A 26,103-nucleotide genomic window follows, 5' to 3' on the forward strand; every position below is an offset into this window, starting at 1 on the left:
CTGCTAAGGTCCTTTTAGCAAGCAAGTACACAAAGAGCAGAGAGAGTGAACTAGGCTGAACTCATTTCATGTTTTCTTTCTCTTTTATTTCTTTTTCTTTACCCCCCCCCCCCCACATATACCAAGTGTGTGTGTTCATCTATCCAACCGTGAGATGCACATAACACAGCTGGAATGTGGAGTTCAGAAGACAACCTCAGGTGCTAATTCTTAACATGTACACATTTAAAGATAGGGTCTTGGCTTTTCTATCAGGTATGCCAGATTTATAGCCCACAAACTTCTGTGTACTCCTTTCTCACTGCCTTCTCTCTCTCTGCTGGGACAATGTACTTCAAACTGTAACTCCATGCATGCAGTTTTGAAGAGGTACTGGGGACTTTAAAATGATGAGCCATCTTCCAAGCCTCAGAGTCCATCTATTTTGTTAACCAGGTCTCAACTGCTTCCTTAAATAGTATTCTGTTGTTTGCACATCATCCTACCAGGAAGGTAAAATCACCCTAATACATTTTGAATGACAGAGGATAGCACTGACATTCCATACCTCTTCTACTTACAGCTCCTTTTGTCCTTTTTACTCCAGACATTATGACAACTGTAAAGAAATAAGTTCTTTTTTTGGTTAGAGATACTTATCTAATATTTATTGAGTAGCCAAGGTGGTTAAAATTATTTTTATGCATTGTAAGAGGTCCAGTTGATTTTGGGAAAAATAACTTGCCAAGGACACATGTGAAAAAGGCTTTCATACAACATGTAAAAAGACATATTAAAACCCAATTAGATAACAAAAAAAAGGCCAAGTACAATATTGATGGAAATCAGGGTAGAAGTTTAAGTAGTAACAGATATAGAAGACTTACTGTCTTGCTCATCTACATTTCTTATTTAGCCAATGTCTACGACTGGAGCTGCCCACAGTGTGCTGCCATTCAAATCCATGTCAGGAATCAATGGACAAAATTCCACAGATACATGTCAGATCTGATCAATCCCTCAACTAAGACTCCATCTTCCCAGGTGATTCTTAGGTACACCAAATAGTCAATAAAAACTATCAAGCACCATCTGCTGTTGTCAAATTGACACATAAACACATCACCATTAGCCTTTATTTTCTTGTTTTTCCCCAAGACTTCATATTAATACCAAAATACATACACAAATGCTTCTCCTGCACTCAGTACTTTAGAATAGATATTTAAGCGATTTAGTAAATGAAATGTGTTCTCTCATAATAATGTTAAAAAATCATACTTAGGATTGTGGAATTACAGAACTGTTTACTGTGTCAAAAATCAAACATTATCCACTTTTTCTTTCAAAACAAATTCTTAGTGTTTGAGAAGTTCACACACACGTACAGTGTGTCTTGATCAAATTCCTCTCTTCTATCCCCCTATTTCTTCCTATTCTGCCTACTACATTAATCTTTCAATTTCCTCTATTTTTTTTTTAAACACACTGAGTTCATTTAGCGCTGCTTGATGTGCTCAGGTATATGATCATCTCTTGCAGTATGGGTAGCCTTGTTGTGGCCAAGTCTCTGAAGAATCCTGATTCTTCTGACTGAAATTAGTTTCGAATTAGTTCTCAGCTAAGGCTGAGACTTCAAAGATTCCTATTCATCCTTGCTAGGATTGTTGCTGGTGTAATACTGTGTGGATCTTCTACATGCAATCACATTCACAGCAAGTTTATTTGTTATTGGTCCTGTATGTCCAGCATTCATTGTTTCTCTGACAATGTACACTGGCTCTTAAAATATGCCTACCCACTCATCTCAAATGATCACCCCACATTGGAAGAAGGGTTGTGATGTATGTGTTCCATACTCCACAGTCACTCATTCTCTGTACATTGATTGATCATGCATCTCTATATTAATTATCATCTACTCTAAAAAGACATTTCTCTGATGAGCATATAGAGATACATTTATATATGGGTTCAAAGGTAAACTAAAGAGACAGTTTAATATTGATTGAATTTTGCAAAATAATCAGTTAAGATTATACCATGGATCCTATGGCCTAGGCATTCATGGCTTTTTGTCACAGTTAATGCTATCAGACATAGGTTCCATTTTTTGATATGGGCTGAAAATCCCATACAAAAGGGATTAATTTACTCCTATAACAATAATAGCAATGTTGCGCTAGCAGGCATGTTCTACAAGGTTAGCATTTGTTGTACTTTTCATTATTCACAGATGTAGAAGATTATGCTGTGGAATGTTCTGTATGGCAAATGTGTTGCTAATTAGTTAATAAATAAAACACTGATTGGCCATTGGCTAAGCAGGAAGTGTATGCGGGACAAGGAGGAGAATAAAGCTGGGAAGTGGAAGGCTGAGTCAGAGAGACGCTGCCAGCCGCCACGATGAGAAACAGAATGTGAAGATACCGGTAAGCCATGAGCCATGTGGCAAGGTATAGATTAATGGAAATGGATTAATTTAAGCTGTAAGAACAGTTAGCAAGAAGCCTGCCACGGCCATACAGTTTGTAACCAGTATAAGTCTCTGTGTTTACTTGGTCGGGTCTGAGTGGCTGTGGGACTGGCGGGTGACAGAGATTTGTCCTGACTGTGGGCCAGGCAGGAAAACTCTACCTACAAGATTACTAATTACTTTTCTCCCCCATTAGTGTACACAGAACTTTCAAGCACTGTAACTACTAGCGAAAAAGGGATTAAGTTTCCAGATCAGAACTAGCTTCATATCTCTTCATGTCTCAAGTATGTGCCACATTCAGCAATAGGGATTTACATCAAGTTTAGAGGGTATCCAAAAAACAATAACAATAGCCTGTAATATTCCATGCTCAATAAAATATTCCACATATACTGCAGTTCTTTTATAAAGTTATTGACATTAAAAAGTTGCACTCTCTGTACTAAATATCATACAGTTAAAAAAAAAAAAAACAAGAGACAGTACATTGTACAAGACATCCCATTGGTGTTGACAGGAAGTATTTTCCAATGCTAAATGTGTGAGACTTCATATATAAAGATATTATTTAAAAAGAAATAGACCCTGCAACTTACAGGTTAGCCTGGAAACTAGCTACACAAACAGATTTCCACATGGGATAAATACATTGAACTCATCTTCTTAAATCTAAATGACATTCTAGCTCCTCTTTTTATTCCCTCCACACACACAGGACTTGGTGTAACATATCATCTTGATGTTTACATTTAATTGTTGATGATGTGCTCTGCTACTGTTTGCTTCAATGATAAATAAATACATAATACAATTGAATTAAACTGTTCACTGTGATAAGTGGTCTCAAGTAGTATCCCCTAGGCTTGAACATTATTTGTTGATATATTTAAGGTTATTATTCATAAGTTTAACCCAAGTAACTGGTTGCTGCAGTGTATTTCACATGCATAAATATCTGATAAGGGAGCTCTATTGCCTTAGGCAGCTAATTTTTTTGAAAATTGATCCAGTATAGTAGTAATCCCCAAAAAGCTTAACCAATTCTTGCTATTAATCTAATTCTATTCTAATCTTCAGGCAAATATTTGAATAAAAATTCTAGAGGTAATGTTCAAAGTATAGCCCATCATATCCTCCATTATTAAAAATGACCAAGCAAAGTACATGCATCAATTATCAATTTTAACACACATTATAAATTATGGAAAATTAGATGATATGACATGATTAAAACTGTTTGAAATTTAACTGTACACATATTCCATAATCTTTGAACAGTGAATTGTATATGTAGGGAAAAGGGCCAGCCAAAAAACGCATCTTGACCCTGGAACCAGAGTCAGAGAAAGAAACACATCTTGGCTCTGAGACCAGAGCAGAAGAAACATACCCTGACCCTGAAACCAGAGCCAATAAAACATAATTTGGCACTGAAACCAGAGCCAGTGAAAAACACCATGGTCCTGAAAACAGAGCCAAAAGGTTAAAAAGGGACAGTGAAAGAAACATACTTTGCAATTGAAAAAAGAAGTAAAGAAATACACTCTGCCCCTGACCAGCTCAGCATGAAAACCAACCAACCCCTGAGCAGGAAAAGCAACCATTCCCCGAGCACAAAATCCAGCCAATCTCTGAGTTTGTTCAAGACCAGGGATTGAAATCTGACCAATGCCCATCCTGAAAATTGTCACCCTGGAAAAACTCTGCCCCTAAGAAGCCCTATATACAACCTGCACCTGTTCAGTTGGGAGCTACCTTTTTCCATCCTGTCTGATGCAGCCGCTCTTCTCTATTCCTCCCTCCCAATAAAACCCTTAAATGAGTTTTGGGGGAAGCAAGGCAGAGAAGTAACAACTTTCACCAGAGAATGAGTCAACTGCGACATCTCTGTGAAGGTTTCCGCCTTAGTAGAGTGAAGCAGAGAAGTAGCAACTTTTGCCAGAGCAGAGAAGCAATGCACTCTCTGCCGGGAAATGCCCTTAACACAGTAGAGCAGAGCTGAGCTTTGAAGGCTCTCTTGGCTCTCTCAGAGAGGAGCAGGATGGCTACATGCCTGTGGGGAAACTATCTTCCACCTGAACACAGCTATAGTTACAGACTGACTTCTGACAGCCAGGATACCTTTCTTTTCACAGCTATAGTTATAGACTGTCTTCCAACAGCCAGGATACTTTTCCCTCCATACCTATAACAGTTACAGTTATAGCCTGACTTCTGACAGCAGGATACCTTTCTCTTCAGAGCTGCAACACTTGCAGTATGCTTTAGTAATATGTTCCTCTGCCTTTCTCTCTATACATTGTAGTTCTAAAATACTCATAGAGGGCCACTCTTCCTTCTCTTCTATACTCGAGGTATGTTCCTCAACTCTCCACAGTCACTGTGAACTTTCCACTCTCCTCTTGATCAACTCTGCATATTTGTCAGTATTTCAGAGACAACTCACACATCAAGGCCTGTGCATTCCCTTTGCAGATTGAGGAAAGAAAAAGGCAATTAATTAGCGTCTTCTTTAAAATTCCTCCCAGCTTTCAAAACATCTTGCCTCTGAAAATGATTGTTGAATTCTTGCGTGCAATATTCGTTTGTAATTTGGGGGGATAAGAAATTCCCAGAAGCATCCTTGTGCTTTTCCCCCATTTAACATCCTCACTCTAAGACTTAGAAATCAAATGCAAGGGTGACAGCACCAAGCAATTAAATGTTCATTAAGTGCTTTCAGAAATTAGGGAAGGAACCAGAGTGTAGGTAAACAAAACAACTCTATTCAGTGTGGTTTGAATATCCCTTAAAAATCATTTATGACTCAATTGCCACAGTGCCCAAATATGAAAGTTCAAATATTTGGAGTAATGAGAAATTAGTATTAATTGATACACAGGGAATAAATTTTCAAGATTGTTATTGGTTGTTCGAGATTGTTATTTTCTACTCCATTTCATCACTCTAGCAGGTGGCTTGAAGGGAAACTTAGGAAGGACCCTTGTCACAGTGTGGTCACTAAATATTGAAAGGATTCAACCATGCCAGTTAACTGATTCATCCCATATTTTCCTAAGACACACCATTCCTAATTGTGGAAATTCAAGGTTTCCAATAAAAGACCTAAGGAAATTGTAGTAGAACAACTGTGATTAATTTGCAGATACAAACACTCCTACATCTAAAACTAGTCCTACTAAGCACTTTGCTAGTACTGTTTATGTGGTGAATGATTGGCTTTGCTACATGGCTCCTACTGTTTAAGTGATGGACAGCAACAGTGAGACAAAGTTCCTAACTAGCCACGTAATCATACAGTGACACATCTGATAATATGATGTTCCATAAGGCTAAGTAATAGAGTAGATCTATTAAATGCATTTTCAATATATAGTATTTTTTATTTATGGTACTTATTAAAGTTTATTAAACATTCCTTATAAAGAACTTATAATTTAAAAAATAAAAGACATTAGTCAGTAAAAACATCATGAAGGTTGATTTCCTTAAGATGGCATTATCCAAATATAAGAATACTAAGTGAGAATTGTACATATTACATTGATCAACAAAATAAATAGTTAGAGATATTTTTTTACTATTCAAGAAAGCCTATTGAATTTTCATCACTGGCATATGATTTATGTAACCACATTTAGTCAAATTCAATATTATATTTTTTCGACCTCCATCTAGTTCTTTTATGATATACTAACACACTTTCTGACTTTTTTTAGGGATATCAATTAACACACATATGAATGTGGTTTAGAGGATACATTATTTTTCTTAGATCAAATATTATTAGGTATGTTGACAATGTGTGTTGAGCTCTAGGCATAATTAACGAGGTCAGGAAATAGTGAAGAGTAGAGTAGATATACATGAAAATGGGACACCTTTCAAGCCAAGTCCCTCAAGTGATTAACTACTTTATCTACAAGTCAGGTCAGCTTGGTCTCCTCAGGCAAGGAAGAAGGGATACTTCTGTTGTCAAGAGAGGCTTAGGGAAAATCAGTGTTTTAAGCTTCTCAGCTTAAACCCCACAGCCCTCAGGTGCCCTAAGAAGCTTTATGACTCTCTTGTAACAATTTGATCTAATGATTTAAAGCCATGCCTTTATGTGTGTGCTCCTCTTGGCTTGTTTTCTTGCCCACTTCTAAGCTCTCGCACACAGTGGAAATCAGTAATCCACCTTGGAGTCTCAGAATCAACATTACAAGTAAATAGTTAAGGAGAGTTAACTGGGTCACTAAAGCCATGCGTCCAAAGGTCCTTTATCACCACCAGTAGACATGATTGGTTACTTGACTAATGGAAAACTCCATTACTTGATGTATATATTCTTCACACTATTTGCTATCAACAAAAAAAAAAAAAAATCTCATCACTAATGAAAGGCAAGGGCATTATCATACAAACAACTTGGAGCATTACAAATAATCCATTTACTTGGCTGCCCAACTCTACTGTGATCAACTTCCAGACTCAATACTATTTAATAGCTATTGTGTCAAAATTCACAAAGCACAAGGGTTATTTCATTGGGAATTTTAATATATGTCTTGGTGGACTGAAAATACAGCAAATAATCAGTAAGGTAACAAAGAATCAGGCCTCCACCACAGGAGTGGTAGAATAACACAGACTTCCTTCACATTTTTTCTTCTGTCTTTCAGGTAATACTAAATGCCTTTAAGGCAATTGTAGGAATTTACCCTGTCTGACTTGAAATCCTTGTATTTTCTGAAAGTTCCTTGAAATGTTTCATTTTGTCAAGCGACAGTTATTTTAAAGGATGCAAACACCTAAAAGAAGGAGAAGTAGGGCAGGAAAAAACAAGACTGATGTTATGTCCTCCTGGGTCACCAAGAACTGAATCTTGAGATTATCAGAAGCAGATAAAATTGGGAAGCAAATCCTTTGTGGGAGATTCTGTAAGGAAATGATTCTCAACCTGTGGATCGCAACCCCTTTGGGCATGAATAACCCTTTCAGAGGAGTCATATAAGACAATCATAAAACAGGGGTATTTATATTTTGATTCATAACAATTGAAAAATTACAGTTATAGTGTAGCAACAAAAGTAAGTTTATGGTTGAGGGTCAAGACACTATGAGGAAATGTATTAAAAGGTCTCAGCATTAGAAAACTCTATAAGGTGAAGAAAATTGTAAAATGATACAAACAAGAGCAATCCACAGCAAAGGAAAAGAGAATCCATTTATTTGGCTTGACTTTTAACTCTATAATATTCTTGGTAGAATCTAAAGAAAGTAATCCAAAAATGACCAAAAGTTCTTTCAGGAACCTAAGCCCAGAATCTCAGAAGAGAACATGAAAGGATATAAAAGACAATAGATGGATGACTGACACAATTTTCTATCTTGTTGAGTAGATGGAGAATCTTAGTCTATTTTTGTTCATCTTCATAACTACTTGAATCACAAAGAATGAAATATGGCAGTCATTACTTGCTCCTAAGTATGCATAAGTAAAAAAGAAACACATTTGATTGAGAGGCATTTAATGTTAACATGATTCTTGCTGTAGTCTGTCTTTCTGTACTTAGGTCAGTCACCTATATGAACTGTTTTTTTCAATAAACCCAATGAATCTTATAGTTACCCACCAAAGCATTTCTCATTATTAATTTATTATGAAGAGGTGTGCTTCTAAATTATAAAATTGACCTTTCCTGAAATTTTAGAATGACATGCTTTAACACAGCTTCAGAAATAGATATTTTTTCAAGATTTTAGATTATACACACACACTTCCCATACACACACACACACACACACACACACACACACACACACACACACACACACACACACTATATTTATGCAGTCTGTTCTAATTAAGCAATGCTGGAAATTATTTAAATTTTGGTAGTTATCTCTTTGTAGCACCAGCATTAATCCACAGACCACACTTCTGTCCCTCTGTCTAAACTATACTGTTCCTTTCTGCTTCTTCTGGGAACATCTCACTGAGTCACTCAGAGACAGATATGCAATAATCTAATGAAATCATGCATTACACCTATGTACAATATTTCTTGATTTGTGAAACAATCCTGGATTTGAGTGAACAGTTCAGTTTTTCCTTCTTATAAATATGTTTCAAAATTGGGCTTTGAAATTTTATTTCAGAAAATCGTTAATACTCTCAGTGATAATTTTTCTGCTGTAGTTCAAAGTGCTCTTCTCTCAGTAGGTTTTAGATACAGTTTGTTAGAGAAGATCCTTGGCAAAGAATTTGTTGGTTCTGTGATTCCAGCCAGAAAGCTAAAATGATATCGATTTAAGTAAGAAGAATTCTACAGCTAGATGTTGGAAATGATACCCTGGGTATACATCCCAACCAGCAACTAAGCTTATAAAAAGGAATATTAAAAGCAAGCATACATTATTTAATGAATGTCTATGTGGGCAGTTCAGAATATAAGTCAATTAACTTGGGATAAATGCACTAATAGATCTACTTATGTAAATATTAATAGAGAAAGACACAGGAACAGAAGGATGATAGGACAAGATACATTTTTGTTTTCTTTGTATTCACTGCTTCAAGATGCTTCCAAAATTTCACTAGTACAACAGGACATGGATCCAAGTATTTGGTTCCATGATTATTATTCTTCCAATTTAGAGAGAGAGAAGAGAATGAGCACATAATTAGATATCTTCAATATTTCTGTCTTAAAAAGCTTGCATTCACCACAGACTTCTTTATTTATTTCTGGGGAAAACATGTTATTGTAGCAGAATTGTTAGAAGGTCTTATTAATAAAATCAAACTTGGAGCCAGTTATTGGGATGAATGCTGGAAGATCAGAGAAACAGAATAAGCCACAGCCACCTCACCTTGCCAATTCCTCAGTTGATCCTATTTCCTCAGACTGGATGCCTCTCAGCTGAACTGTGCTGCTCAAAAGTCTAAAAGCTTAACCATCCAAATACTGCTAGTTTCTGGTCTTTATGCCTCATATACCTTTCTGCTTTCTGCCATCCCTTTCTGGGATTGAAGGCATGAGTCACCATGCCTGGCTATTTCCAGTGTAGCCTTGAACTCACAGAGATCCAAGCCTCCATAAGGCTAGGATTAAAGGTGTGAATGTCACCATTTTCTAGCCTCTGTATCTAGTGGCTGTTCTGTTCTCTGACCCCAGATATGTTTATTAGGGTGCACAATATTTTGTGATTTTAATTGTATGTTAATAAATAAAGTTGCCCCGGGGGTCAGAGCTATTAGAGCAATAGCAAGAGCATGGTGGTGGTGGCACACGCCTTTAATCCCAGCACTTGGTAGACAGAGCTAGGTAGATCTCTGTGTGTTCAAGGATACAGCCAGCATTGGAGACATACACCTTTAATCTCAATACCAACCATAGAAGACCTGGAGGTCTGTACAGACAGGCAGTGATGAGGCAGTCATGTGTTTGAGTTTACAACCAATGAGAAGGCAGAACAGAAAGACTATAAAGACAAACACACTGGAAGTAGCTCCCTTTTCGGAGAGCTCTCTGGGCTGAAGAGGATCACTGAAGCAGGAAGGGTGATGCTCTTAGCTCTGACCTCTTGGCTTTCTTCTCTGAATCGACTCTGTGTTTCTTATTTAATAAGAAACACAGAATGTACACAGAAAACCCATTTTTTTTTGGCGCCCAAAGTGACAAGAATCCATTAAAAACTGCTTAACTTGACTTGGCAGCAGGTCCGGTTTCCCGCCTGGGTGGCCGACTCCCTAGCCCAGGCCCAGGTCGGCTTGGCCTCAGGCCCAACTAACCTTGAGCTACTTGCTTAAAGCTGGTGCTACAAACAACTCAGGCCTGCCCTGCCGAACATGGCCCCTGCCTGTAAAGCCAACACACATGGTTAGAGCTTAAGAAAGCCAGAGCCAAGCTTTGACTGGGCTCAAGCGTGAACACATGGCTGGATTCAAGCTCTTAGGCAAAACTTGTGGCTGAGCTTGCTCTCTCTCTCTCTCTCTCTCTCTCTCTCTCTCTCTCTCTCTCTCTCTCTCTGAATTCACACCTCGAACACTAGGTGGCTGTTTTGAAATTCTCTAGGATTTCTACTGTTGTACGCAGACTTGGTAAGTCACTTAACATATCAGATATCTTAAAAGAAACTATTTAAAAGAGAAATTTTTTCCACATTAAAAAAAATGGGTTTTCTGTGTACATTGGAAGAAAATTGGGTTTTGTTTGCAATTTTAGGCAGTCTGACAATGGAACAACTATATGAGAAGATTAATGTTGATCGAATTATGCAGTTTATTACTATGCTTATCCTCATTTTACTATTTAAAAAGATAGTCAATTTAAGTGCCAGGATGACAGCTTTAGAAAAACTTGTTAAACCTGCAAAAATTCAGACAGAAGAAATTAACAGTGAAGTTGCATCAAGATTGGATCATAAGGTTACAGAAAGAAAGCCTGTTTTCACACAGTCACCCTTAATTTGTCCAGTAACCATACAGCAGTTGCCTAATCAAATGACTACACAAAATATTTGGGCTCCAATTGAAATGTTAGATTTACGAAGGTTTAAGGAGACAATAATATCTTATGGCATGCATTCCCCATATGTAAAGCAAATGTTAAACTCTTGATCAACATATAATAGGATTGTACCACAGGACTGGCGGAAGCTGGCACAAGCTGTTCTTGAACCCAGTCAAAGGCTTCAGTGGCTAACTTGGTTCAAGGATGAAGCTAAAAACATAGAAAAACAATGGAGGGATAAAGGAATACAAGTCTGCCAGGATCAGCTTATTGGAGAAGGTCAATATGCTTTAGCACAAACACAATGTTTATATGATGTCCAAACCCTAATTTTATGTCGAATGGCAGCCTTGAATGCATGGGACAGAGTTGAGGAACTGGAAAAAACAAACAAACAAACAAACAAAAAAAAAAAAACGGAGTCATTTACAAAGGTCATACAAGGCCACAAGGCCCAAAAGAATCTTTCACAGATTTTTTACAAAGACTGGCTTCAGCAATAAAGAGAATGGTCCCGGATTCAGAAGCTAGTCAGATAATAATTGAATCTTTGACCTTTGAGAATGTGAATGCAGCATGTAAAAAAATAATCAGGCTGTTAAAGGCAAGATCTGCCCCTTTGGAAGATTGGATTAGAGACACGGTTGATGTTGAAGCTCATGAGCATGATGATATGTGGGTAGGAGAAGCAATTTCAAAAGGTTTGAGGAATGTTAGATGTTTTGGATGTGGAAAGCAAGGCCATTTGAAAAGGGATTGTAGACAGGTCATTCCTAGAAACAATGTTTCTTCAAGGAACAATGGCAACAGAATGCCCCTTCCTTCTAGAGTATGCAGAAGGTGTGGTAAGGGAAAACACTGGACCAACGAATGTAGATCAACAAGGGACAGACAGGGTAATCCTTTGCCTCAGTCTTTGGGAAACTCCCAGAGGGGCCTCATGAAGACCCCAATAGCAAATCCAGTTCAAACCTTTCCTGCAGTCATAGAGGAAACCCCTACTCAGAACAATTAAATAACCAAACGCCTATTGGAATAAATCATGCTGGTCAGGATGATGAAACAGAGAGAATAGAAAATTCAGGAGAAAACATAAAGAAAATTTTTTGGCAAACTTCTATTAATGAACAAAGACCAAAATTATCGATAAAAATAAATGGTGTTTTGTTGTCTGGTCTGGTAGACACAGGTGCGGACGTTACCATAATTGCACCAGAATTTTGGCATCCAACTTGGCCTCTTCAGGAGGTAAGCATTCAACTGTTAGGAATTGGGACGGACGTATCTCAGGTGAAACAGAGTGCAAGATGGCTTGAATGTATAGATCCAGAAGGATAGAGAGGAAAATTAAAACCATATGTGGCTAACATAGCTATGAACCTGTGGGGTCGAGACTTGTTGCAACAATGGAATACTCAGATTAACATCAGTCCAATCTCAGAAACAAATCATAAACTAGCACATGTTTCTGAGAGAAATATTAGAAGGCATTATTCTGAGTGGTCACCAGCCATCCATATTATACAAGAACAGGGTACAACAACTGATGATCTTCCAAAGACACCAACAGCTCTACCTTTAAAATGGTTAACAGACAAGCCTGTATGGGTCCAGAAATGGCCTTTAACAACAGAGAAACTCCAGGCTTTAAAAAGCTGGTAGAAGAACAGTTAAATGCTCAGCATATTGAAGAATCAACCAGCCCTTGGAATTCTCATGTATTTGTTATTAAAAAGAAATCTGGTAAATGGAGAATGGTAACAGACCTTAGAGCAATTAACAAAGTAATTCAACCAATGGACTCTCTACAATCTGGAATTCCTTTGCCTACTCTGTTACCAAAAGGATGACCTCTCACAGTTATTGATTTAAAAGACTGTTTCTTTTCAATACCCTTACAAGAAAAAGACAGAGAAAGATTTGCTTTCACAGTGCCTACTTATATTAATTCTCAACCGGTTAAAAGATTTCAATGGAGGGTCTTCCCACAGGGAATGTTGAATAGCCCAACTCTGTGCCAATATTTTGTACAACAGCCATTGGAAGTGATATGTAAAAAATTTCCTAAATCTATAATTTATCATTATATGGATGATATTTTACTAGCTGACTCAAATGCAGATACTTTAGAAAGAATGTTTGAAGAAGTAAAGAAAATTTTGCCTTGCTGGGGATTACAAATTGCTCCTGAAAAGATACAAAGAGGAGATTCTATTAATTATTTAGGATATAAAATAGAACTACAAAAAATTAGACCCCAAAAGGTGCAAATTAGGAGAGAGAGACTACAGACTCTTAATGACTTTCAAAGATTATTTGGAGACATTTCTCATCTACGAACTATTGTTAGGGTAAAAAATGATGAACTGCATAGTTTTTTCAAAACCTTAGAAGGTGACAAGAACTTAAATAGTCCAAGAGAATTATCACCTGAAGCTGAGAAAGAATTGGTCTTGGTAGAAAAGAAATTAAATGAAGTTCACGTGGATCATATTGATCCAAAGCTGGATTGTATTTTGGTTATTTTACCTTCTAGGCATTCTCCTACAGGAATTTTAATGCAGAGGGAAGATATTATATTGGAATGGATATTTTTACCAAATAAAAAATTCAAAAATTATGTGGAAAAAATCTCTGAATTGATTTGGAAAGGAAAATTGAGACTTCGTCAATTAGCAGGAATAGACCCAGCAGAAATTGTTATACCTTTAACTAAGGAGGACATTGAAAAATTATGGACAGAAAGTGAACCTTGGCAAAGAGCTTGCAGTAATTTTTTGGGAGAAATTAACAGCAAATATCCCAAAAGCAATAGAATTGATCTTATAAAGAGAGATGATTGAATCTTGCCTCGAATTGTACGGGAAAAACCCATATCTGGAGTATGTACATTTTATATAGATGCCAACAAACAAGGAAAGGCAGGTTACAAATCAGAAAATTTAAGTAAAGTGGTTCAAAGTCCTTATAATTCAGTTCAAAAATCAGAATTGTATGCTATTCTGTTGGTATTAATGAATTTTTCAGAACCTCTCAACATAGTAACTGACTCTCAGTATGCTGAAAGAGTAGTATTACATATTGAGACTGCAGAATTTATCCCTGATGTTTCAGAATTAACTTCACTATTTATTCAATTACAAGATACAATCAGGAAAAGGAGTCATCCTTTATATATAACTCACATTCGATCCCATACTGGTCTGCCAGGCCCTCTAGCATAAGGCAATGATGAGATTGATAAATTATTGATAGGAAATGTGCTGGAGGCCTCAGAATTTCATAAAAAAAACATCATGTCAATAGTAAAGGTTTAAAAAAGGATTTTTCCATAACCTGGCAACAAGCCAAAGAAATAGTAAAGAAATGTCCTACTTGTTCCTTCTACAATCAAACACCATTACCAGCAGGATGTAACCTAAAAGGTACTCAAAGGAATGAAATCTGGCAGATTGACGTGTTTCACTTTGCAGAATTTGGAAAATAGAAATATGTACACCATACCATCGATACTTATTCAGGATTTCAATGGGCAACTGCTTTGAGTTCTGAAAAAGCTGATTCTGTAATCATTCATTTGCTAAAAGTTATGGCCATCATGGGTATACCTACACAAGTCAAAACTGACAATGTGCCATCATATGTCTCTGTTAAAATGAAACAGTTTTTTGCTTATTACAATATAAAACATATTATAGGCATACCACATAATCCTACAGGTCAAGCAGTTATAGAAAGATCAAACAGAACTCTAAAGGATATACTAAATAAAAAGAAAGGGGTAACAAAAACCCCCAGAAATAGACTGCATAATGCTCTATCAACTTTGAATTTTCTTAATGCCAATGAGAAAGGAACAACAGCTGCAGAGATACATTGGATAATAGAAAAAACTACAGAATTAAATCAGCCTATATACTTTAAGGATGTGCTGACCTCAGAATGGAAACCAGGGTATGTGTTACGTTGGGGATGAGGTTTTGCTTTTGTTTCTACAGGAGAAGACAAGCTGTGGGTACCATCAAAATTGATAAAGGTTCGATTTGAACAAGAGAAACCTCTTAATTAGAGGAGGTAATAGTTCATCAACCGGCATGAACATCCAATTTAAACTAACTTATACCAGTTACACATGCCTTTTCATTTAATCAGATAATAACTTGCCAAAAAGGAACATCCCCAAAATTAGTCTTGGGGAAAGTTTTTTTTTTTTTCTTGTCTTTTAGGAGAATGAAGGTTAAGGAATCTGAAGAACACTGGACAAATGAGACAACTGAAGAAAAGGGACAAATCATCTATCCCAGGAAACAGAGTGAAACAGTGTATGGGTATATATTATCTAAAAATTTTATGTCTTCCTAAATGTTTGTTTCTGCTTTTCTCTAAAGATTTAACACTATTGGTCTTCTAATAGTCCCAGTTCAATTAAAATTTAAAGCTGAATTTGGAGTTGGAGAATGGCTCTCTCCTTCTTTAAACTCAAGCATGTTGTTAAAAGGAAAATGCAAACTCCCTGTATCATGCCAGAATAAAAGAGCCATCTTCTGCTATGGGACAGGAGAAAAGCCAATTTAATTAAGGGACTATTCTATTACTAATCTCAACTCTTTGATTCTATTCTGATTCTTTAAACTTTTCTTAAAGTATAAATTTTATATCAAAATTTATAAGATTAATATATATAGATATATAGATATATATACATTTTAAACCTTGTTAAGATATGAATGGTCATATAGAGTACTAACTAATTCTAGAAGAAAGGCTTCAATTAACTGCATATATATGTCTTTTTGTTCCAGTCTCTTATCAGTTTTCTGCAGGAATTCACGGCCAGGCCTAACATCAACTGAAGTTTCCAGGAATAAGATGGAGCCCCACAACAACAACAATTCCACATGGACAATAATAATATCACTAAGCTGACAAATATCATCTACAGATCAGCTGTGAACTACAAGGTGCTCAGAGCAATTTTGAGATGCCTAGCTGAGATGATCCAGTCTCAAAGACTACTTGAATAAGGACTTGAGATAAACCCTGAACTTTGGCATTATACACAGACTGGATAATGAAGGATATAGTTACCTTTCCTAGAATTTGACAATTAACCTAAAATTTTTCTTTCAGGATAAAGATAACTTCGCCCATACCCAGCAGGAAGTAATTTTAAGAATACGACACCCACATTCCCAAAGAGGTGGTGTGGGGCGGGTGGTTTTTTGGTCTTTTTAATGGGTTTTGGGTCTGGGATAATTTTCAATGTTTAAGGGGGTTGGTTACAAGTTGTTGTCAAGGGTTAGGAAAAAGGCTAAGCAAAGGAGATTAGATTTAAGGTTCTTGTTTAAAATAAAAAGAGAGAGAAAGAAAGAAAATAAAAGAAGAAAAAGACAATTACTAGTTTTAAATACTTTACATTGGATTGGATTATTTTATATTGTATACAAATTGTATATATTGAAATTGATATTGTTAGAAAATGCTATATGTATATTTCTAATTGTACCAGTCATTTAACAATGTAATGCAATTTTCTGATCCTTGAGTGATATTATTACCAACTATTAGGATATAAAGAAATGAAAGTTAGTAGTTAGACATTACAATAGAACTTGTAGTCATATTAGATATGTTTTAAAAATTGAGCAGATATATTTTAGACAGGTCATCTTCAAACCCTTCAGAGATCTACAAAATATGGCATTTAAAATGTTTTAATAACTTAGAAAATTTTACTTTTTTGAGACATGTCAGTTCCTGGCAGTACCAATCTACTTCAGATAAAATATGGGCATTGAAGAAACTGCACATGGAGTTAACTTTCATTGTGGCAAAAGTTAGCCACTGGACAACAAAGTATCCTTGAATCAACTGCTGACAAAATGGACAGACAGGACATGAAACGAAGGACTACTGATTCTTGCCAATACAGGTGTGGTTATGGCTTTATCAAAAGGCATCTTCGGAGGCCAGGACAATATGGCACCATCCCTGAAGTGGCCTTCACCATTTGGAAAAGTTACAGTGCCCTTTTCTTCGAAGGCAGCTGAACAGGCAGTGGGCCGATGGCTTCTGATGTGCAATGGAACAGTAGCTGAAACAGTTATTCTTGAAGAGTAACTAAGCTCATGCCTCTCAATAGTAGATTGACATTTGATAAGGGATGTGGAGAAGAACGGGATGCTGAGATGAAGCCATATATACACAGCCAAGAAGAATGGACAGCTGAATTAAAAAAACCATCAACAATTTCCAGAATTTAAAATCCTGAATCATGGCATGACACTAGTGGAATTCAGGTGTTTCTGGTACATGGACTGCTCTCATCCAATGTGAGGTTGAACTGTTGACCTTGTGTACATCCTACTTCACAAATGAGTCTGTCAGATACGCTAAGCCTATAGGCTGAAGATGATGCTCCAGCACTGTGGAAAAATCTCAGGTGACTATCCAGGCAGCTGGCTGTTTCTGTCAACTCACAAATTTGTGTGTATAACAACAATTAATAGAAAAAGTACCACTGATTTGAAAGAGAGTCTATGGGAAGGTTTGGAGAGAGTAAAGAGAAGGGAATTTAATGTACTCATATTACAATCTCAAAACAATAAGAGAGTTCTTTTAAACAATAAGCAGTAAGACACATTGAATAGCTAGTAAGTGATGAATTTGAAAGAAAGGAAAGAGGGGAATATGGGAAGATTTAAAATGAGAAAGGGAAAATAGGCATTACATTATAATCTCAAACCATTAAAGAAATAATTTTTAATAATATGAAAGTCTAAAACACCAAATTCTTATGACTGTGTAGAACAATAACACTTTATTATTTACTAATGGTAACCCAACATTTGAATACACTAGGAATATAAACTTATAGTTTCTTATGGGAAGAAAACTGCAATTAATTAGTACACAGACAGGTAATCATAACCATTATGACTTCCCTCAAGTAGCTGAAAATTATGTACATACAAATGCTGTCCACTTAACATAACTTTGATTGATGATTCCTCAAATTAGAAACAAAAAAGGAATATTACTGTCACTGAATGGATGAAAAACCACTTTAACTATTTTTTAGGATATAATTTAGCAATGAAAAGAAATAAACTAGCCAACAATAGAAAGATATAAACAATTTTAAATTCTTATTACTCTATTTTAAAACCATTCAAAAACACTATACCATCTTACATGATTAAAACATTTTAAAGTCTACTGAAGGGAAATTGATGAACAAAATACTAAGGGTAGAAATGTGGTGGTATTGTGTTCCCCAAAATATTGTGCACCCTAATAAATTTATCTGAGGTCAGAGACAGAACAGTCACTAGATACAAAGGCTAGAAAATGGTGGCACTCACACTTTAATCATAGAATTCCAGAGGTAGAAATCCCTCTGGATCTCTGTGAGTTCAAGGCCACATTGGAAACAGCCATGCATGGTGACACATGCCTTTAATCCCAAGAAGTGAGCCTTTAATCCCAGGGAGTGATGGCAAAAAGCAGAAAGATGTATAAGGCGTGAAGACCAGAAACCAGCAGCATTTGGCTGGTTAAGCTTTTAGGCTTTGAACAGCACAGTTCAGCTGAGATTTATTCTGGATGAGGACTGAGAAGCTTCCAATCTGAGGAAACAAGACCAGGTGAGAAGTTGGCCAGGTGAGGTTAGCTGTAGCTTGTTCTTTCTCTCTGATGTTCCAGTATTCACCCCAATAACTGGCCTTAGGTTTGATTTTATTAATAAGAACTGTTAAAATTCCTGCTACACAGAAAGAACTGTGTAAACATAGACATGTCAGGCAAAGGACCGCACAAGGCCAGTAAAAGGTATGCAAGGTGCACTAATTTGGCCGTCACCTGTCACTGTGAATGGATAAAACCTATAGAACACATAATGTGAAGGGTAGAGCTTAGTAAAAACTAAAGAGTCTAAAAACAATGGTACAGATGATACCTTCGGGGTAAATTTTGAGTTATCAATTACACTAAAGAAGCCACACTGAGGTAAGATGTTCAAAACAGAAAAGCAGTATAGATAGTAATGAAAAGTGAGGATAAAAGAACATAAGGAAACAATAGTGTTTACTCACATTTCTGTCTAAACCTAAAATCACTCTAAAATTTGCCTATTCCAAGAAAAGACGGCATGTTACATATTTTTGAAACAAAAACATATTTTGAAACAAAACTGGGAAGCCTAAACTAGACATGCTATGCACTATTGTTTATTTCTAGAACATCTCAATATTTTTTTTTCTGTCAACAAAAGGGTGAAAATTGGCACTTATCTCCCATGACTTGCATTGACAATATGTGGTAGCCATTTACTAACACTTAAATCTACCTCAACCATATTATGATTCATAAAATGAATATTATGCTTACATTTATTATCTTCTATTAGTCTTAGAAAATCTTTGCCAAAATCCTCTCATTCATATTTTATAATAACTGAAGTTTGATGAATAATAGTGTTCAAATATTAACTTATGTGACTCAAGAAATAATTCCAATGAGCAGAAAACAATTTGCCATAGTAACCTCTAGTATACATCTAAGGTCATAGCCAAACATGATTTTATATAAATTAAAAAGAGATGATGCCAAATACAAGTAATTTTGTGCTAAGATGAGAGGAAAAATTGAATACAGAAATAAAATGTGTTGAAATAAAATATGAGGGCATAAAGCCAATCTCAAGCTGGAGAGATGGCCCAGTGGTTAAGAGCACTAGCTGCTCATGCAGAGGATTTGTTTGATTCTCAGTGCACCCTTGGTGGTTCGCACACATCTCTAAATCCAGTTCTAGAAAAATCTAACATCCACTTCTGGCACTCACAAGGACTGAACTAATGTGGTACAAACAGACAAAGTACTCTTTCATACAGTAAAAATAAATAAATGTTTAAAATGTGAAAACTGAGAGATACTTTCACAAGACATACCACTTAGTTCATTAGACATGCAATGATAAATATACAAACATTTCTGCACGTGTAGTATCATGTGTCCCAGTTCAATGCATTGGACATGGTTAGGTGGAGCCTCTTTACTTTTGAAGTCTGATATTGCTCTATTTTATAATGTCACCCACATCCTTACTTTCTCAAACTAGCAGGATGACTAGGAAGAAAAAAAAAGACATGTTACACAAGCTTGTGAACCTGAGTTCAAATCCCTAATATCCATTTAAATAATAGGTATATTTCTTCAAGCCTGTTTAGCTAGATCTGGCAACGGCAGTTAGAATTAAGGTGATCACTGGTACTTGCTGGCCACTAGACTAGCTCAAGGTTCAATGAGAGAGATTGTACTCTCATTGAACAAGGTAGAGAGTGATAGATAGGCCACATCAGCTGACCCACTCCACAGGATTCACAGATATGCAGAGGAGGGTACACCTCATACCCCTGTGTGTATGTATTGCATTCAAAGGTATTCAAATCCACACACACACACACACACACACACACACACACACACACGCCAACCTACCCCCTCCAACACACCACAATTACACATTTACACAAACAAACATTTTTAAAAAGGTTTATTTCCCTGCTGGGTGATATAAGATATGGTATACATCAGTAGTATTTTCACTTGCTCACTGTTAGATAGAATACACAAATACATTAATCTTGTTCTCGGCAAAAGGTGACCTACATATATTAAATGCAAATTTTGCAATCTTATTCAATGGTTATATTTAATTTTAGCTGTTATCTGGAACCCTAAGCTTCTGTTTTTGGGGTTTTTTGTCTTTTTGTTTTTGGAGACAAGATTTTTTCTGTGTAATAGTCCTGGCTGTCCTAGAACTCCCTCTGTAGACCAGGCTGGCCTCAAACTCACAGAGAATCACTTGCCTCTACCTCCTGAGTGCTGGGATTAAAGGTGTATGCCATCACTGCTCAGCTTTCCTTTATGCTTCTTTAATATAACAGACTATGTCTTGTAGAAGAAATAAAAAGTTATTAAAACATTCTTCATACCATTGACAATGAATTTTCAGTAGCAGAATTCTCACCCTTAAAAGTGCTGATAATTTATATTATCACTACTGCTTTGTTTTAATACTATCTGGATAGATTTGGGATGAATTATACTATATTAGGTGCTTCAAGTATTATTCCTTTCAATATATATAAATGTCCAGTTAAATGATATAAAGCCTGCATCTATCCACCAAATAGATTGCTTGTGTCTTGTCTCACATGTTTCTGGGATGTCTAAACACATTCTGCAATAAGCAATAATCTCTGCTGCAGCAGAGAAGGAGTAAGTAGGTTTCCTTCCTGGAAGAAAGTCCACAGTTCAGCTCAAAAAGCACAGTGTCTGAAAGTGATAGAAAAGGGACCCATTTGTCCTATAATCTACTATTACATAACCACTTATTTATGTCTATAAGAGTTCATAGTTATAAAGAAAAAAACATGCTTAAGAATTTGAAAAGGTACTTATTACATGTAGACTGACACTCATTCCATCATTTTATTTTCTCTTCTCCTGCACTTATTATTTTTTTTTAGAAAATAAGTAATCCTCTCCCTTAGTGAGATTCTGTTTGTTCTTTTTGAGAGTAAATTGCTTGAAAAGCAGAGTCACTGAGATCTTGTCTTGGACTCAGATATTTGAGAATAATGCAAAAATAAGTTCTTTAGATTGCTTTATAATGGTGTCCCCTTAAAAGGTAGCCTTTGAATTTCAGTGAATCTTCATGTTTTAAATATTTCAGCTATTTAAGATTATATTTATATGCATTAATAAATTCAAAGAATGAGAAGCATAGGGTGTGCTTATTTTCCTTTGAAAATAGATTTCTTACAGATCTTCATAGTGTCTGTTTTGTGGCTGCACTACAAAAACTCTTGAAGTAGTCCTCATGCCTTTCAAACAGGAGCAAATGCTGCAAGAATGCTGTATCACCTTGCTGTACTCCACTGCGCATAACATAGGGAGAAAGAGCCCCCTAATGGTTCAGAGAGCTACAGAAACATAAGTGGACATGCTTTCTTAATTTTTCTCTTTCAGTGTGGTTAAAATAAGTAATCAGGAGAGACATCTGATACTATGGGAGTTAATGAGAAGGTGAATGGAAGGTCCAATTGACCTCTCTTATAAATTCAAAGAAAGAACAGAAACCGAAGATGAACTGATTGAGTAAACTGTAGAATTCAGACTTGGAATGACCCTTAGGTGTCTCGCTTCCAGGACACTGGTCTTCTTTGATCTTGTTTGCAGAGAAAGATAATACAGAATGCAGGGGGAATATCAATTAAATAGCAGGAAACTGCCGTGCTGATTTAAAAAGAACTCTCTGGTGCCAGTCATTGAATGCTTCCTGCTAACGATACAGGGGATTAAATATTCTAATAGAAATTGCAAATTTATAAGTAATAAAACAAGAATCAAAGCAAATTGAGAGTCCTGGAAGACTCTGTCTAGATGTGAGAGGTACAGGGTTAAGACATTATTTCAAAAAACTTTTAAAAGAAGCATGTTCTTTTTTTTTATAGAAAAATACTATGAAAATTTACATATACTCATACTGAAATTCAAATGACGAGCTAATAAAAAAAACATACAATGCAACTGAGATTAGTCTCTTTTATTAAAAAAATGCAATGTAGCCTATAAAGAAGTAGCAAAAGAAAACTGTACTATAAAACAGATTTGTAGAGTGTTGTAAGCAAATTATGTTTAAATAAACATATATAATATAGTTAAAACAAATAAATGATTTAGTTGACACTACATTATGTCTTCTCAGAAGATAAATTCAATAATTTGCATAAACTTAAATATTACTACTGACAACTTTTGCATGGTCCTCAGAAAGCACAATTAATAGAGAATGTTGAATGCACTAATGGATATACCAGATTTAAAACAAGTGCTGAGTTTCTGTTAAAGATAATGCTGGTGCATCAATAAAAGTGTGTGCTAGGGTGCCTTCATTTCACAATTTGATCATTGGATCTCACTCACAATAATCAGAAGAAATAAACATAAAAATCCGTCCAAGTTACTCAATTCAAAACAAGAGAACCGATACCCCATAAGAACATACCAATACAGATACGTAACTTTAGTCAAGCCATATTTGATGTAATTTCTATTTGCGTTATTGTTATTCTCTTATGGTATTGTCCTGACCAATATAACTACCCAAGCCTCTGCAATTATAATTGAAAGACAATGTAATATAATGAAGGACTATATTTTGCATATATGATTTTTTTATTTTAAGTAATTTTAAAGGTAAAATAAAACACAATATAACAGTTCAAAGTAAGTTATATTCTTAAATCAGCTATTTCCCTCCCAAGAGGCTTGGCAAACTTGTAATAATTTTCTTCATTTTTATTAAGGAATCTTTTATTCATTTTACACACCAACCACAGATCCCCCTCTCTTCTCTCCTCCAGCACCTCCAGCCTTCACCCCCACCCCCGCAACCCTCCCCACTTCCCCTCCTCCCATAAGGGAAAGCCTCCCATGGGGATCAGCAGAGCCTGGTACATTCAGTTGAGGCAGGACCAAACCCCTCCCCCTGCACCAAGGCTGTGCAAGGTGGCCCACCATAATTATTTTAAAAATGGAATAACATATTAAAAAGTTTTGATCACTCATCACATAGTCATATGTTCTCGGATAAAAGGAGAAACCCAGAGAATAGCACTCTAAATGACAGAGCAACTCTCACAATAAATTAGCTCTTCGTTGACCCAAAAGTAAATACCCTAACACATTAATATCACAAATCATTTTACTTCCCACAAGCAAGAAATAAACCCCTTTCATGACCATGTTCTCCCTTCGCAGTTAATATTTCGACCCACACCCTAAGGTCAGTCATTTTCATCAGTACTGCATTGCTCCAGCCATTATTCCTGTTCCATTCCATCGGTTTCTTGAGAAATCATTTTTTAAAACCCTGCTCCCAGAAGAGAATTTTATATTGGAAAGACCACATGTGTTCACAGGCACTTTGCCTGCACATACCGCCCCTGACACTTTAAATATTAATTGATAGGACTGCAGCAGTTCAGCAGTGAACTCTAGAATACCTAAGCATGTCCGGACTCAAATTTCCTTCCTTAGCACAGGACTCCTTCAATAACAAACACAACATCCACAGTCATAATAAAAGGGCAGTCTAATGTCATATTGTTGGGACCCAGACAGCATGCTTACTCTGAAAAGTTAAAACTGCACTTAGAAGGCAGATTTCACAAAGAATAAGTGAAGGGTAGCTCCTATGTCCGCATTAAATTAAAATTCAGAGCTCATGCAATAGTGGTACTTCTTGATATGTTTTCATTATCAAAGTTATTTAACAACAAAAAAGCAACATTTTTGAACGTGTTGTTATACCAGTACTAAAATGACCTTCCTATTTTTAGGATAGATTTGGCTTAATTATCTTCTATAATTGGAGAATGTGCTACATAAATACATCGTGTGATGATTGTATTAAAAAGTGAATGTACCTGTGGATAAATATGCAAATGCATTCATTTAAACATATTACAGCACCAACTCTAACGTTCTACTGCAAACTCAGTTTTAAAAGCAAGCTTAGCTGCTATGTATCTTACCGTGGCTATCTGAAAGGAAACACATGAAAAAAATATGATAATAATTTCCTTACCTGGAGGATGGAACTGTTCTCTCTGCAATGTAGATAGAAGCAGGGCTGGGTTAGGGCTTGATTTTTGTTTTCTCTTCAAATCTGCTTTAATGCTGCACGAGTGTGTTGAGCTGTTCCAAGGTGAAGTCTGTTATTTCTCGCTGGCTCTCAGAGCTGACATCCTTTTGTAAAAGAAAAAGCAGCTCAGTAAGTTGTTGACTGAGGCAGCTGGGAAGCAGGATTATCCGGTACCAGCAGCCACAGAGTGATTCTCTCTCTCTCTCTCTCTCTCTCTCTCTCTCTCTCTCTCTCTCTCTCTCTCTCTCTCTCTCTCTCTCTCTCTCTCTCTCTCTCTCTCTCCCTGATGCTCACTCAGCTCTAAGTCTTAGCTCCTGCTGCTGCTATGTAATCAATCTAGCCTGTCTGAAGCTAATAGTCCCCTATTTAACCAGCCAATCAATAGCAAGGATCCCACTGCTGGTCCCAAGAGCCTTTTTCCAAGAGTGGTACAAACAATAAGAGTTTTGCCAGCAGTTTAGTCAAGTATTGTTCATTATTTTATCTCCCTTAGCGATAGGATTTGAGAGAGCAGAGGCTCAAAGCAAGCTCAGTGTTATTGCAGATTTTTGCATTTAAAACTTTAACCCTTCCTTTCCAACTGATAGCAGTTTATAATTATGCATAGTAACCTTTTCTGTCATTATTTGAGACACATTGCAAAATAGCAATGTGTAATACAGTATTTTATATGCATGTATATTATATCTATATATATACACATATATATGTATACACACACACACACACACACACACACACACACACACACACACACACACATATATATATATATATATATATATATATATATATATATAATTAGTGGCACAGTTGCCTACATTGGAATCTTCTCTTGACTACAGACAACAAAGCCTAAAGCAACTCGTGTCTCAGATCAGTTAAAGAAGGTCCAGCATGTTGAAAGATGCTGAGTAATTCGTTTTGTTCTTGAAAAACTGGGATCAATATTTTTGTTTCTCATAGAAATGACAGATGATATTTGTAGATATTTTTGAAAGAAGATCTGAGTCAGATGCTGGTATATAATACATTTTTTAAATATAAATCTACAAATAGATCTCAGAAGGAATCAAACAGAACATCTCACACCTAGTTCAAACGCTCAAGGTTAAGACCATTTCCTTCTTAAAGTGACACTTTTATTGCTCGGCTACTATGATGGGGCAGAATAAAGAAACGCAAAACAAGCCTTTGGAGACCAGATTGGTCTTTCACTGCCCACATGCTGCCAGAAAGACTAAAGAAGTTAGGAAGAAAAGAAGCCAAGAGAACCCAGGGTCTTATAACCCTATTCTTTCTCAGTTTCTGCTACAATGATTACTACTTTTCTTATTTTATACTTCTTAATCAACCAGACTTTTGTGGCTTTTTTCTTTTTTATAATCCACCACTACACTTATTAAGAAAACTGTAGAATACTTTACTATAAT

The 26,103-nt window shown here is 36.2% G+C and overlaps 1 protein-coding gene across 2 annotated transcripts in view; it reads right to left on the reverse strand.

Moving 5' to 3' along the window:
- Cdh18 (cadherin 18) overlaps positions 1-24,882 on the reverse strand; it is an 845,179-nt gene extending 820,297 nt beyond the window's left edge. For both annotated transcript variants that reach the window (XM_052743062.1, XM_052743063.1), the window contains exon 1: positions 24,614-24,882. The gene's annotated coding sequence lies outside the window, so the exon portion shown is untranslated. The remainder of the gene's footprint in view (positions 1-24,613) is intronic.
- Positions 24,883-26,103: the final 1,221 nt, after the last annotated feature.

The sequence above is a fragment of the Peromyscus californicus genome, unplaced genomic scaffold (genome assembly GCF_007827085.1).
Source record: "Peromyscus californicus insignis strain IS unplaced genomic scaffold, ASM782708v3 Scaffold_18__1_contigs__length_77618521, whole genome shotgun sequence".
Taxonomy (NCBI): domain Eukaryota; kingdom Metazoa; phylum Chordata; class Mammalia; order Rodentia; family Cricetidae; genus Peromyscus; species Peromyscus californicus.